Raw genomic sequence first — 16,067 nt, 5'->3', positions numbered from 1 at the left:
GCTCCTCTTTGTCTACTGGTTTGATGACGATGTTGCGGTTGGTCTTGAGAGCGTGGATGGCGTTGCGTTGTGCTCGGGTGACATTCTGGACTGTCTTGTGAGTGCGGCTGATGAATCTGGCGTTGATGCATCTCCTGACAGCTTGAGCATACATGTCAAGCTTAGGGCAGTGACCCTCCGGAAGGGTCCAATTTGACTCTTTCTTCTTCAGTTGCTGCACTGCGGATCCCTCTGTCTGCTGTTCCAGATCATTGGTTGTCTCATTGGGTTTGCTGCTGACATCTTGGGATTTGTGGAAGAATTCCCAGAGCCTCATTCTCCTGATGAATTCCTCTGTGTCTGCCGCGAGACCGATGGGGTCCATTTTGGTGGTGGGGCAGAAATTGAGCCCTCGGCTGAGAACTTCAATTTCGTCTGGTTGAAGGGTGTGGTCGGATAAGTTGATGATGGACTTCCCTGTGGTTTCAACCATGGTACCGGGGGAGGCTTGGTTGCTGCTGGTGGTGATGCCGAGTTTCTCAAGCTTGGACACACGAATCTCCATCAAAGACGGACACCTCAGCACTTCACTCTACCGCAAGCCCACGGACTACTCCTCAGAATCGGTTTCATTCTTGGACACACGAATCTCCATCAAAGACGGACACCTCAGCATTTCACTCTACCGCAAGCCCACGGACAACCTCAGGATGCTCCACTTCTCCAGCTTCCACCCTAACCACGTTAAAGAAGCCATCCCCTATGGACAAGCCCTGCGAATACACAGGATCTGCTCAGACGAGGAGGAACGCGATGGACACCTACAGACGCTGAAAGACGCCCTCGTAAGAACGGGATATGATGCTCGACTCGTCGATCGACAGTTCCGACGGGCCACAGCAAAAAATCGCATAGACCTCCTCAGAAGACAAACATGGGACACAACCAACAGAGTACCCTTCGTCGTCCAGCACTTCCCCGGAGCGGAGAAACTACGCCATGTTCTTCGCAGCCTTCGACATGTCATCGATGACGACGAACACCTCGCTAAGGCCATCCCCACGCCTCCACTACTCGCCTTCAAACAGCTGCCTAACCTCAAACAGACCATCGTTCGCAGCAAATTACCCAGCTTTCAGGAGAACAGCGACCACGACACCACACAACCCTGCCACGGCAACCTCTGCAAGACATGCCAGATCATCAACACAGATACCATCATCACACGTGAGGACACCATCCACATGGTACATACTCATATGACTCGGCCAACGTTGTTTACCTCATACGTTGCAGGAAAGGATGCCCCGGAGCATGGTACATCGGCGAGACCATGCAGACACTGCGACAATGGATGAACGGACACCGCGCAACAATCACCAGGCAGGAGTGTTCCCTCCCAGTCGGGGAACACTTCAGCAGTCAAGGACATTCAGCCTCCGATCTTCGGGTAAGCATTCTCCAAGGCGGCCTTCGAGACACACGACAACGCAAAATCATAGAGCAGAAACTGATAGCCAAGTTCCGCACTCATGAGGACGGCCTCAACCGGGATCTTGGGTTCATGTCACGCTACATGTAACCCCACCTGACGTAGGGTCATCCAGACTCGAGTCGTCGTTGGCTTGTTCTCTCTACACAGATGCGGCCAGACCTGCTGTGATTTCCAGCAAAAAAAATGTTTTTTTGTGTTTATTGTTTTTCGTACAGACCCCAGCATCTGCAACATTTGACCCCTTGTGACCCCACCTCATTGTTCTTTGATGTAATGTTTTCCTGACTAACCTATTTGGACACCATTCACACCTTTGATTGCTGTGATTATCTCTCTGCCGAGGTGTGATAAATGGCAGTTAGAAAGATTACCTGTAAACATCTGGCATTATTCTCTGACTATATAAGCTGTGTCTTTACGCATCTCTCCACTTCACCTGACGAAGGAGCAGTGCTCCGAAAGCTTGTGATTTCAAATAAAACTGTTGGACTATAACCTGGTGTTGTGTGACTTCTTACATTTGTCCACCCCAGTCCAACACCGGCATCTCCACACCATGGCTAACTCAAAAGGTCATGGGTTCAAACCACACTCCAGAGACTTGAGCACATATCTTGGCCGACACACCCAGTGCAGTAGGGAGGGACTGCTGCGCTGCACCTGCCCTCTAAGATGGATTAAAAAGATTCCACTGCCACAATTAGAAGATAGGCAGGGGAGTTCTCCCTGGTGTCCTGGCCAATATTTACCCCTCAAACATCATTACAAAAACTGATGAACTGGTGTTGAGGTAGAGATCAGCAATGATTTTATTGAATGGTGGAGCAGGCTCGAAGGGCCAAATGGCTTACTCCTGCTCCTATTTCTTAGTCTTATGGACAGACCTCCCTTGTGTTCTTTCCTCCCCTCCCCACCCCCCTTTCTCTGCCTCTGTACTTGCTTAAAATCTGTTACACCTTTTAACATTTGCCAGTTCTGATGAACGGTCATTGACCTGAAACGTTAACTCGGTATCTCTCTCCGCAGATGCTGCCTGACCTGCTGAGCATTTCCTATTTTTATTTCAAAAGTACTTCATTGGCTTTAAAGCGCTTTGGGACGTCCTGAGCTTGTGAAAGGCGCTGGAGAAATTAAAGTCTTTTTTCCTTCCTGGTTGAGGAAACAACACAAAGGAATCGGGGGGGGGGGGGGGCGCAAACAAAGCTTGTTTTGGTGATTTGATTGGATGGGTTTGTGTAGGTTCCAACCCATTTAGAGTGACTCTGTATTATGTAGAATTACATAGAATTTTTAAAAATATATTCGTTCCTGGGATGTGGGTGTTGCTGGCAAGGCCAGTATTTATTGTCCATCCTTAATTGCCCTTGAGAAGATGGTGGTGAGCCGCCTTCTTGAACCGCTGCAGTCCGTGTGATGAAGGTGCTCCCACAGTGCTGTTCGGGAGGGAATTCCAGGATTTTGACCCAGCGACGATGAAGGAACGGTGATATATTTCCATGTCAGGATGGTGCGCTTACTACCCTTCTAGGTGGTAGAGGTCGAGGGTTTGGGAGGTGCTGCCAAAGAAGCCTTGGTGAGTGGCTGCAGTGCATCTTGTAGATGGTACACACTGCAGCCACGGTACGCCAGTGGTGGAGGGAGTGAATGTTTAAGGTGGTAGATGGGGTGCCAATCAAACGGGCTGCTTTGTCCTGGTGTCAAGCTTCTTGAGTGTTGTTGGAGCTGCACTCATCCAGGCAAGTGGAGAGTATTCCATCACACTCCTGACTTGTGCCTTGTAGATGGTGGAAAGGCTTTGGGGAGTCAGGAGGTGAGACACTCGCCACAGAATCCCCAGCCTCTGACCTGCTCTTGTAAAGAAAGACTTACATTTCTATAGCGCCTTTCATGACCACCGGACATCTCAAAGCACTTTACAGCCAATGAAGTACTTTTGAATTGTAGTCACTGTTGTAATGTAGGAAACGCAGCAGCCAATTTACACACAGCAAGCTCCCACAAACAGCAATGTGATGATGACCAGATAATTTGTTTTTTTAGTGATGTTGATTGAGGGATAAATATTGGCCCCAGGACACCAGGGAGAACTCCCCTGCTCTTTTTCGAAATAGTGCCATGGGATCTTTTGTGTCCACCTGAGAGAGCAGACGGGGCCTCGGTTTAACGTCTCATCCGAAAGACGGCACCTCCGACAGTGCAGCACTCCCTCAGCACTGCACTGGGAGTCTCAGCCTAGATTTTGTGCTCAAGTCCCTGGAGTGGGGACTTGAACCCACGACCTTCTGACTCAGAGGCGAGTTTGCGACCCACTGAGCCGCGGCTGTACATAACTGATTGTTCTTCATACATCTGAAGCGTGATGTGGATTATAAACAACAACAGCTTGCATTTATATAGCACCTTTAACGTAGTAAAATGTCCCAACCAATGTCCCCCCTAAGGTGCACAGCCGCGCACCAATCGGGAGGTCCCGTGCAGGCCGCTCACCAGCTGCTGCCGCTGGAAGATACCGTACATGCCGGCCGCGCAGCAAATTTAAAGGGACCGCGCCCTTAGGCCGAAAATTAGAGGGAACATCGGTCCCAAGCAGTGTTCCCTTTAAGCTGCGCGGCGCTCCAGGGATCCTGCGCAGCCAGCTTTTCAATGCAAAAGCTGCTCAGGCGCGATATTTTGAATGGCCCACGCAGCACGAAGTAAAATTACAGGGAACATTGGTCCCAAGGTGCTTATTATGCGCAAAAGAACATTTGATTACAGATAGAATTCGGGTTTCCCATTTTCATGTTTAAACAGTAAAAATACACAAAACTTTACATTTTGAAATGAGCTTTTCCTTTGATAACACAAAAGACGAACGTTTATACAAAACGTATATTCTCACAGAAGCTCTCCCTTAGTCCAGCGGTCTGATTTTTTATAAAATTGAACACCAAGCACCAGCTGCAAGCTCGTACCAAAAAAACCCAGCATGAGGAGCTTCATGCCTGCATTTCCCTTTTGTGAGCTGATCATGTGCTCACTGATTCGTAGATGTGCAGAGCTGGGCTTGTTATAGATAAAGAGATACCACAAATACCAGAACGCTATTGCTCGGGCAAATGCTGATTTTATCGTTCAGGATATGGGAGGTAATGTTTTGAGTTTTAAGTTGCTATGCAGCAATATTTCGTCACTGTAAAACTATAAACTTTCCTCAAGATCATAACCTCGACCCCTATTATGTTTCTACATATTTTTTATCCACACCTTTGGTTTGTGCCTTTTCCTGTTTTCTCTCTCCCACATGGCCGCTGTCTCATTCTGCAAGCGCATTTCACACTTCATCTAGAGCCGTCCTTTGTCTCTTTACCTGTGATATTACCATCTCGTCTCGTCTTGAATATCTCAATGTCTCCTCACCTTCCCTTTTGTTCTTTCATCCCCTCCCCCATTTCCCAGCCCCCAAACTGGCCTTTTAATCTGTTTCATTTCCTGCCTTTTTGTTTCCTCAGTTCTGAAGAAGGGTTTTGACTTGAAACGTTGACTCTATTTCTCTCTCCACGGATGCTGCCCTGGCCTGCTGAGTTTTTCCAGCGTCTTCTGTTGTTATTTCGGATTTCCAGCATCCGCAGTATTTTGCTATTGTATAAACTTTCCTCTCTCTTCTTCCACGCCATCCTCCCAACCGCCCCCAATCGGTTCTTCCGTAATTCCCTGCTTTTTGTCTCCGTTCCTCTCTCTGTTCCATGGATTGTTCATTTTTTGAACAGCTTCCTGACAGTGGCCCTTCCACTCGTGTGAAGCTGTGTTCCCCTTCTTCTACACTTGTGATTTGATCCAATTACCAAACTTCCAATTCATAGAATGATACAGCACAGATGGAGACCTTCGGCTGTTTGGTGCAGCTATCCAATCCAATCCAGTTGTGAGGAGTCCAAAAATCTAGGGGCCATCAATATAAGATAGCCACTAATAAATCCAATCGGGAATTCAGGAGAAACTTCTTTACCCAGAGAGTGGCGAGAATGTGGAACTCGCTATCACAGGGAGTGGTGGAGGCAAAATGCAGAGATGCATTTAAGGGGAAGCTGGATAAACACACGAGGGAGAAAGGAATAGAAGGATAGGGTTAGATGCAAGTAGGTTGGGAGGAGGCTGGTGTGGAGCATAAAAACATTGCCAAAGACCAGTTGGGCCGAATGGCCTGTTTCTGTGCTGTAAATTTTATGTAATTCTATGTAACTGTATATCGGAACACTTGCACTCACATACTCATGCCGAGCATCAGACTCCATCGCTGAGAAAAGACAGCAGTGGACCGAGCCAGATTCCTCTTCTGAGAATGACTAGATTCAAGCACAAGAATGACAAAGACGTGGCTCGCAAATTCACCTGCCCAAAGTGCAGTGTGGAAGTTGGTGTAAGTCAAATGGCTGGTGCCATCATTTACATTTTCTGATAAAAGGACTCCAGCTTACGAAATACTGCCAATTCCACCTCAAGGTATGACAAGCATCCACCTGAACGAACCTTACATCGTGGAGCTTTTAAATCGAGCAAGGATGCCCAGCAACCTCTGCATGGTGGAGGAGACAGCAGCGTTATGTTGTTTGTGTGAAGGTTGATCATTGCAAATACAGCAGCAAACCTGGGCAATGCCCTGCTCCAAAGGTACATCTAGATTACCAGGGCAAGGAAAAGAGCACCGATGGATTGTACTCACTTACAGCAGACATGGATCATCACAAGAAAGAACCATATACCTGGCAACCTATCTCTGTAGCCTCCACCAGCCCTACAACCCCTCTGAGGTCTCTGCGATCCTCCAATTCTAGCCCCTGGCACATCCCCTGATTTTAATCGCTCCACCATTGGTGGCCGTGCCTTCAGCTGCCTGGGCTCCGAGCTCTCTAATTCCCTCGCTAAACCTCTCCGCCTCTCTCTCGTCCTTTAAGACTCTTCTTAAAACCGACTTCTTTGACTGTCACCTGTCCCAATGTCTCCTTGTGTGGCTCGGTGTCAAATTTTGTTTGATAATCGCTCCTGTGAAGCGCCTTGAGACGTTTTACTAGGTTAAAGGCGCTATATAAATGCAGGTTGTTGCTGTTATTGGAAAAAGCCATTCAGCCATTGAGCAGGGGTTTATTTCGACAGAAGCAGTTTGGTGTGTGTCCACTTTAGCTTCAACAGCCTCAGAGACATAGGCCAACCAGGCTGGCCTTCTCCTTCCTCCTCATTGTGTGTAAGGAATATGAAGTTTTGGAATCCATCTGGTCAAGTACAGAACTCTAATGAAGAGCAACATTTTTAAACTTACAGTAGGTACAGATGGGGGAACTAGTTAAGATAGAGAGAAGAATTGGATGTCGAGATCATCTGCACAACACTGCATCAATCCAGTAACCGTGTCAGCCATGGCTCAGTGGGCAGCACCCTCGCCTTGTGAGTCAGCAGGTTGTGGGTTCAAGTCCCACTCCAGAGACTTGAGCACAGAAATCTAGGCTGACACTCCCAGTGTAGTACTGAGGGAGTGCTGCACTGTCAGAGGTGCCATCTTTCTGATGAGACGTTAAACTGAGGTCCCGATTGCCCACTCGGGTGGTCGTAAAAGATCCCGTGGCACTGTGCGAAGAGCAGGGGAGTTCTCCCCGGTGTCCTGACCAATATTTATCCCTCAGTTAACATCACTAAAACAGATTATCTGGTCATTATCACATTGCTGCTTGTGGGAACAAATTGGCTGCCGTGTTTCCTACATTACAACAGTGACTACGCTTCAAATAGTACTTCATTGGCTGTAAAGCACTTTGGGACGTCCTGAGGTCATGAAAAGCGCTACAGAAATACAAGTCTTTCTTTTCAACAGAACCTTGAACAAAACTAGTGTTTAAAGCATTAGCAGCAGAAGATAAAGAGGATCTGGATCTAGTAGAGTAAGGGAACGGACAGGGAACTGTTCAAGATTTTTGATGCTATGTAGTGAAACAGAGAGTAGACTGGAGAGAATGATGGGCATGGAGGGGATTCAACCTACAAATGCCACAAAAGTCACCCTACATGTATTAAGTCAATGCGGTGCAAGGTGATCTCCTGTTGGAGTCTGGCTTGGGTCTGACAAGATTTATATCATCACTTTTGCTTTGCTGTCAAGCAACGGTGGGAGCTAAAAGGCTCCCAAAGCAGCTCTGTCCAATAGGGATTGGGAGGGGAGTGGGGGGGAAATTAATGTGTTTAAGCCACAAGTTAGTAGACGGGTCGAGAAGTTTGAGGAAGAAAGAGGCACACGTCTGTTCAATAGCCCAGGCCAGTTAGTGAGGCTGTAAAGAGCTTGGGATGCTGATTGTTTTTCACAAGAAACATAGGCTGGAACTGGGGAGTAGGTGGGAGTTGTCCTGTTACACCAACCCCTCACATGTGACTTGTCAAGGCAGCGCGATGTTAATCGGTACATAAACAAACTGAATTAAATGATGCAGCAATGTAATGTTACACTTGAGGCAAACACCAATGTTTGTTAGAGAACGCTGCATTGGAGGATTCCATTAATTGGAAGGCACCACGGTAGTGGAAGAGGATTCAATAGTAACTTTGGAAAAGAAAATTGGATAAATGCTTGAAAAGCAAACATTTGCCGAGCTGTGGAGATAAAGCAGGAACGAGTGGGACTAATTGGACAACTTTTTCAAAGAGCCGGCTTGAGCAGCTCCTTCAGATGGCCTCCTTCTGTGCTGTAGTCTCAGCCGTGGCTCGGTGGGCAGCACTCGCACCTCCGAGGCAGAAGGTTGTGGGTTCAGGTCCCACTCCAGAGACTTGAGCACAAAAATCTAGGTTGACACTCCAGTGCAGTACTGAGGGAGCGCCGCACTGTCGGAGGTGCCGTTTTTTGGATGAGACGTTAAACCGAGGCCCCGTCTGCTCTCTTAAGGTGGATGCAGAAGATCCCACGGCACTATTTGGAAGAAGAGCAGGGGAGTTCTCCCCGGTGTCCTGGGGCCAATATTTATCCCTCAATCAACATCACTAAAAACAGATGATCTGGTCATTATCACAGTGCTGTTTGTGGGAGCTTGCTGTGCACAAATTGGCTGCCGCGTTTCTTACATTACAACAATGACTACACTTCAAAAAGTACTTCATTGGCTGTAAAGCGCTTTGGGACGTCCTGAGGTCGTGAAAGGCGCTATAGAAATGCAAGTCCTTTCTGTTTTCTTGTTAAGATTCTATGGACTACGATATTTCTATCAAGAAAGGAAAAGAATTGTTATCCAAGCAAGTTGGAGAGGAAGTTAGGGAAGTCGAGAAAGGGAAAGAAAATTTGAGGCTAGCGCGAAGGCCTTGAGAAAAAGCAGCGAGCCCTGCTGAACTGAGGAATGTGTTGAGAGCCAGGACGAAATGAAAGATGAAAAAAAGAGCTCTTGTGGCTGATCCACAGATATATGAAGGGGTTTGTTTACTGAAGCAATGTGTGAGATATTGGGGTATCCCAAGAGGAGCCACCTACAACTCAGAGATACCTCGACAGTAGGAGCGAGGAATCAACAGAAGCAGCTGAGGAGTTTGACAAATGTGCACTAAGATGGTGAGAGCAGGAGTTAATCAGAACCTCCAAGGTGTTTTAAGAGGTATTGAAAGGTGCTGAAGGTTTTGTGGCAGATTTTGAGTGTGGTTGTGAGGAGCTGGTGTTTGTCCTGAAGCGTATACATCCCAAACAATAGCATTCCATCAAAATTATTCGGTTTAGATCAACTGTATTGGTGAACACGAGCGAGGTCAGAATCTTCTTTTGAAGTGCCGACGAGGTGACTGAAATTGGCCGTATCGATAGAGGTGCAGGAAGCAGGAGTGTCTTGTTTTTCAGGTTATCTTTAACATACCGAGGTAACCTGGATAAACATCAATTAAATGGAGGAGGAGGAAGTATAATGGTTGTACATTTGGATACAAGTCAATCTCACACAAACTGACTGAGGTTTTTCTAGATACCAGAACACTTCTTCTTCTTAGCCAGTCCCTCGGAGCCGAGGATGACTTGCTTCCACATTAAAAATGAGTTCTCAGGGTGACTGATGAGTCCAATGCGGGACCTACAGTCTCTGTCATAGGTGGGGCAGGCGGTGGTTGAAGGGGCGGGTGGGTGGGGTGCTTGGGTTGACGTGCGCTCCTTGCGCTTGGCTTCTGCTTGCGAAGAGACTCGAGGTGTTCGGCGCCTTCCTTAAGAAGGATGCTTCTCCTCCATTTTGTGCGGTCTTGGGCCAGGGATTCCCAGGTGTCGATGGGGATGTTACACTTTTTCAAGGAGGCTTTGAGGGTGTCCTTGAAGCATTTCCTCTGCCCACCTGGGGCTCTCTTGCCGTGCCGGAGCTCCGAGTAGAGCGCTTGTTCTGGGAGTCTCGTATCGGGCATGCGGACAATGTGACCCGTCCATCGGAGCTGATTGAGCGTGGTCAAAGCTTCGATGCTGGGACCAGAACACATAGTGCAGATGTTGAACAGTTATTCTTGATCAGTTTGGAAACAAGGCACTCTGTGAAAAGATACACAACTGAGTGGCAAACGCATAGAGTGACGATACTGGGATGTCCCTTCACACCACTGCTGTTTCTCGTGCATACGGAAGTGATGCTACGGGAGAGGGCAGGGTGAAGACAAAAGATGTAGCTGTAATGGCTGAACAAATAGAACTGCCAATGTGTTCATGGTGTGTTCATGGATAACCTGACAGGGTCACCACAGCAGAAAGAACGGGGAGAGTGTTGGACAGGTTGAAAGAGTGGGAAGTGTACCAATGACACCGAAGATGAGCAGGTGCTTGCCACTGTGGAAGGAGTTTGTGAGTACACGGAAGTTGTATTGGAGAAGAAAGTAGTGTCTGATAACCCATTAAAAAGTCCGGGAGTCCCACTGACAGGAGGACAAAGAGGATAGCATTTGAAGGCGCAACTAGAGATGGTCTGTAACTCACAGGCAACACACGCCTATCAGAAAAATACAAAGTACGGTGTTTGCAGTTTGGCTTGATGCCAAGATTGCTGTCACACACCATACCAAATTGACAGGCAGGAAAAGACCAGCTGGTCCATCAAACTTACCCACACCATGGTGGCTGGAGCATCACAACCAGACACTTCTTCACACCCTCACCGCTGCTCCCCCCCCCTCAGCCACGTGATCTCCCAGGAAAGGCAAAAAGAGAGAAAGACCCCAGGACCAATAAGGGGAAAAAACTCTCTGGAAAATTCCTCTCCAACCCCCTCAGGCGATTGAAACCAGTCCAGGCGATCACACAGACTGAGTGTTATTTCTAAAGAAAAGAAAGTCTTGCATTTCTACAGCGCCTTTCACGACCTCAGGACGTCCCAAAAGTGCTTTACAGCCAATCAACTACTTTTGAAGTGTGGTCACTGTTGTAATGTAGGAAATGCAGCAGCCAATTTGCACACAGCAAGCTCCCACAAACAGCAATGAAATAAATGGCCAGACAATCTGTTTTTTTAGTGATGTTGGTTGAGGGATAAATATTGGCCCCAGGACACTGGTGATAACTCCCCTGCTCTTCTTCGAAATAGTGCCGTGGGATCTTTTACGTTCACCTCAGGGCAGACGGGGCCTCAGTTTAACGTCTCATCTGAAAGACGGCACCTGTGACAGTGCAGCACTCCCTCTGTACTCCGCTGGAGTCTCAGCCTGGATTTTGTGCTCAAGTCTCTGGAGTGAGATTTGAATCCACAACCTTCTGACTCAAGAAGCGAGGCTTCCCACCGAGCCACGGCCAACTAAGCATGGATGCCTGAGGGCATGCTCGGGTTAGTGATCAAGAAAAGAAGATTGAGGAAGGTGATGGGGGCATTCGAGAAGGGACTGATGAGATGGTAGAGCAAGCAGAACCGAAGAGTTAGGCAAGATCTGATACTATGGGAACTGAGAGCTGGTGAAGAATGAAGAGCGTCAACGAATGCACTGGAGTAGGACAGTGCGGAAAAGCAAAACACATCATGGAGCCAGCTTCAGTAAGTGGGTCAGAATCAGTTTAGACTTGTCGGAGGGTCTTTATATTGTGAGGCAAAGCTACCAAGAGGCGGCGTGTTTGGGGTCCTTGGGTCTGTGGTAAGGGACAAATCCCAAGAGACGTTATTCGGAAATGGGGTCATCTGCTGCTTTTCCTGATTCTCTGGGGGTGTCCGTGATCTTTCACCGAAGTTAGTGGGATATCGAAGAACCCACCCACCGCAGAACATTTACCCCAGAACTTGACTAAGTCTCAATATGATACGACACTGCACTATTAATAGTCCAAGCACAACACAAAATATATTGATTTACTGTGGCAGACATCAAGATAAGAAATCCTGCTCATACACGACACAGCAACAACAATCAAAGAGGCACAGCACTATTGATAACACCCAACAGCTAGTTCCAAATTGCAGTGTATATTTGATGTGAAAGTCTTCTTCAGGACAATAATCTTGGTTTCACTTACACAGTGTGCATTTCTTAAAATAAAAGTTCAGCAGGACATTATGAGATGATGGGGGAAAAATTCAGTATCGCCCCATTTGGGGCGCCATTATCAGCCGTGCGCAAAGTTTAGCGCCTGGCGCTAATTATCACCTCCGACAGCAAACTTGGCTTTTATCGCCCCTGGAGGTGATTGGAGCACTAAATCTGGCGCTTCACACCTGTCTTAAGGCGCAAAGGCCGAGGAGCGAGGCGCTACCTCAGAGCGCTGGTGAAGCAAGGAAGGGCAAATCAAAATGAACCTGCAAAGTGCTGCTCAGTACCCAAAACTCCTTCACACAGCGTTGAATCTCTCCAGAAGTCTCTCTCTCTCTTTCTCTCAGAATGCGTGGTGCAAAAATGTCACCAACAAAAAAAGGCAGGAAGCGGTCACCTTTAAATAGCACTCCCCCAGTCCCTTTCTGACAGCATAACGCTCCCCTCAGCCTGTCGTTATTGGCAGGCGGTAAGGCAGGGGGCGCCACTCAATATCCGCTCCGGGGCGCTACCGGGGCATTGCGCACTTGACTGACGTCACGATCTGCCGGCGCAGGAGATCATGGCGGTAGTGTTTAGCGCCGCCGCAAAATGTCTAGTTAATTTCGCGAGCGGCACAAACATCGCCACGCCTGGGCGCTAGCTGCTTTGTGCCCCATTAGCGCCCTCTTAAGGCGCTAACGGGAGGCGCAAACCAACTGAATTTTTCCCCTGATATATTTTCACACAGCAAAACTAGCAAGCTGCATGTACCATTTGCACAAAATATATTTTTAAGAATGAATGAACTAATGAAATGATCACCCCTCCCTATCTCTGCAACCTCCTCCAGCCCTACAACCCTCCAACATCTCTGCGCTCCTCCGATTCTGGTCTCTTGCGCATCCCTGATTTTCATCGCTCCACCATTGGCGGAGAGGTTTAGGGAGGGAATTCCAGAGCTTAGGGCCGAGACAGCTGAAGGCACGACCGCCAATGGTGGAGCGATGAAAACAAATCCAATAAAAGGCAAATCATTAGTGGAATGGTTATGTATGCTGGAACTTACTCAAATCCTTTGCATTCATAGTTACATAATAATTGTTACCCTATTAATAACCTATTAATAGGGTACCAAGCATGAAAATTATGTTGCATAAATATTGTTACATATAAATTACATAACATAAAAATTCTAAGTTTCATAATAATTGAAACCCTATTCGCCACACCCAAATCACCAGCTCACCAACGTCACTCCACATCCAGGATCATTCAGCAGGATCGGCCAGTTTTAATCAAGTCTGTACCTCATTGAAGTTTTCAGCCTCTCAAAGTCTGGCCTGAAAGGCCTGATCAGGTCTGAGTGGCAAACAGCTCCTGCATTCAAACCCACAAAATATAGAGGCGCCAAAAATCCCAAAAGGAAACATTCTCACCATCACTATAACTTAACTCGTCAATTAGGTATCCCTGCTGAATGATACATGAATCCCCCTCCCCTGAATGATACATGAATTCTCCTCGATAGCAAAATACTGCGGATGTTGGAAATCCGAAATAACAACAGAAAATGCTGGAAAAACTCAACAGGTCAGGCAACATCCGTGGACAGAAATTTGAGTTGACGTTTCGGGTCGAACCCTTTTTCAAAACTGGAAAGAAAAGATAGATCGGAGGCAGGGCTGCGATCGGACAAAAGAATAAAAGAAACAAAAGAAGTAAAAAAGAGACAATAAAAGGTGTTAGAAGCTAGACGAGATGGTAATAGGCTGAGATTAGGTGTGAAGTGTACTGGCAGGGCAAGGGATAGCTGCCAGGTGTGAGAGCGAAACAAAAGGAAAGGGGGGGGGGGAAAGGAGTGGAAAAATTACAAGAAAAAATGAAATAGGGGCCGAGGTTATGATCTGAAATTGTTGAACTCAATAATGAGTCCGGAAGGCTGCAGAGTGCCTAATCGGAAGATGAGGTGCTGTTCCTCGAGTTTATGTTTAGCTTCCGTGGAACAATACAAGAGGCCAAGGACGGTGAGGTCCGAGTGGGAATGGAGCGTTTAATTAAAATGACAGGCGACCGGAAGCTCGGGGTCACCCTTACGGACTGAACGGAGGTGTTCCACAAAGCGGTCACCCAATCTGCGTTTGGTCTCCCCAATGTAGAGGAGACCGCATCGTGAGCAGCGAATACAATATACGAGATTGCGAGAAGTACAAGGAAATCGCTGTTTCACCTGGAAGGGGCGTTTGGGGTCCTGGACAGTGGGAAGGGGGGAGGTATAGGGGCAGGTGTTACATCTCCTCCGCTTGCACGGGAAGGTGCCAGGCGAAGGGGAGGGGCTGTTTGGGGTGATAGAGGAGTGGACTAGGGTGTCTCGGAGGGAGCAGTCCCTGCGGAATGCTGAAAGGGGAGGGGAGGGGAAGATACGTTTGGTGGTGGGATCACTTTGGAGGTAGCGTAAATGCCGGAGGATGATCCGTTGAATGTGGAGGCTGGTGGGGTGAAAGGTGAGGACAAGGGGAACCCTATCGTGGTTCCAGGAGGGAGGGGCAGGGGTGAGAGCAGAAGTGCGGGAGATAGAACTGACACGGTCGAGGGCAGTGTCAATCACGGTAGAAGGGAATCCTCGGTTGCGGAAAAAGGAAGACATGTCTGAAGCACTGGTATGGAAGGTGGCATCGTCGGAGCAGATACGGCGGAGACGGAGAAACTGGGAGAATGGAATAGAGTCCTTACAGGAAGCGGGGTGGGAGGAAGTGTAGTCCAGGTAGCTGTGGGAGTCAGTGGGCTTGTAGTGAATATTGGTCGATAACCTATCCCCAGAGATGGAGACGGAGAAGTCGAGGAAGGGAAGGTAAGATTCTCCTCCCCTGAATCACACATGAACCCCCCTCCCCTGAATCATACATGAACCCCCCTCCCCTGAATCATACATGGATCCCCCTCCCCTGAATCATACATGAACCCCCTCCCCTGAATCATACATGAACCCCCTCCCCTGAATCATACATGAACCCCCTCCCCTGAATCATACATGGATCCCCCTCCCCTGAATCATACATGGATCCCCCTCCCCTGAATCACACATGAACATCCCTCCCCTGAATTATACATGAACTCCACTCCCCTGAATCATACATGAACCCCCCCTGAATCATACATGAACCCCCCTCCCCTGAATCCCCTCCACTAAATGATACATTAATCCCCCTGGATGATACATGAATCCGCCTCACCTCTATGAAGCAGCCCTGAGCTCTGTGCTCCGGGAGTAACGACGGTATCTGGTTGATTTCACGTCGCTTTCACTCTGAGAAATGTCAATTTCCTCTCACCAGCTGCTGTGTCCGCGGGAGCGCGCTTTGCTCGTGTTTGCGGCCGGGCTCCTCCCTCGGGAAAGCGCGGCACCGCCTCTTCCTCCCGCTGTAACACACTGCACTGTTACACCAGCACTGGGAACTCACCCTCACACTGCACTGTTACACCAGCACTGGGAACTCACCCTCACACTGCACTGTTACATCAGCACTGGGAACTCACACTGCACTGTTACACCAGCACTGGGAACTCACCCTCACACTGCACTGTTACACCAGCACTGGGAACTCACACTGCACTGTTACACCAACACTGGGAACTCACACTCACACTGCACTGTTACACCAGCACTGGGAACTCACACTCACACTGCACTGTTACACTGTCACTGGGAACTCACACTCACACTGCACTGTTACATCAGCACTGGGAACTCACACTGCACTGTTACACCAGCACTGGGAACTCACACTCACACTGCACTGTTACACCAGCACTGGGAACTCACACTCACACAGCACTGTTACACCAACACTGGGAACTCACACTCACACTGCACTGTTACACCAGCACTGGGAACTCACACTCACACTGCACTGTTAATTCAGCACTGGGAACTCACACTGCACTGTTACACCAACACTGGGAACTCACACTCACACTGCACTGTTACTCCAGCACTGGGAACTCACACTCACACTGCACTGTTACACCAGCACTGGGAACTCACACTCACACTGCACTGTTACACCAGCATTGGGAACTCACACTCACAGTGCACTGTTACACCAGCACAGGGAACTCACACTCACACTGCACTGTTACA

At 48.3% G+C, this 16,067-nt stretch overlaps 1 protein-coding gene across 1 annotated transcript in view; it reads right to left on the bottom strand.

Annotated features, from left to right (window-relative positions):
* The window catches only part of LOC147122518 (broad substrate specificity ATP-binding cassette transporter ABCG2-like), a 96,401-nt gene extending 80,996 nt beyond the window's left edge, over window positions 1-15,405 (bottom strand). Inside the window, exon 1 of the mRNA XM_086006128.1 lies at window positions 15,160-15,405. The gene's annotated coding sequence lies outside the window, so the exon portion shown is untranslated. The remainder of the gene's footprint in view (window positions 1-15,159) is intronic.
* Window positions 15,406-16,067: the final 662 nt, after the last annotated feature.

Source organism: Somniosus microcephalus, chromosome 2, assembly GCF_052327205.1.
Source record: "Somniosus microcephalus isolate GS21.2 chromosome 2, FLI_Smic_1.0, whole genome shotgun sequence".
NCBI lineage: Eukaryota > Metazoa > Chordata > Chondrichthyes > Squaliformes > Somniosidae > Somniosus > Somniosus microcephalus.
This window is presented reverse-complemented; position numbering and strand designations above follow the sequence as displayed.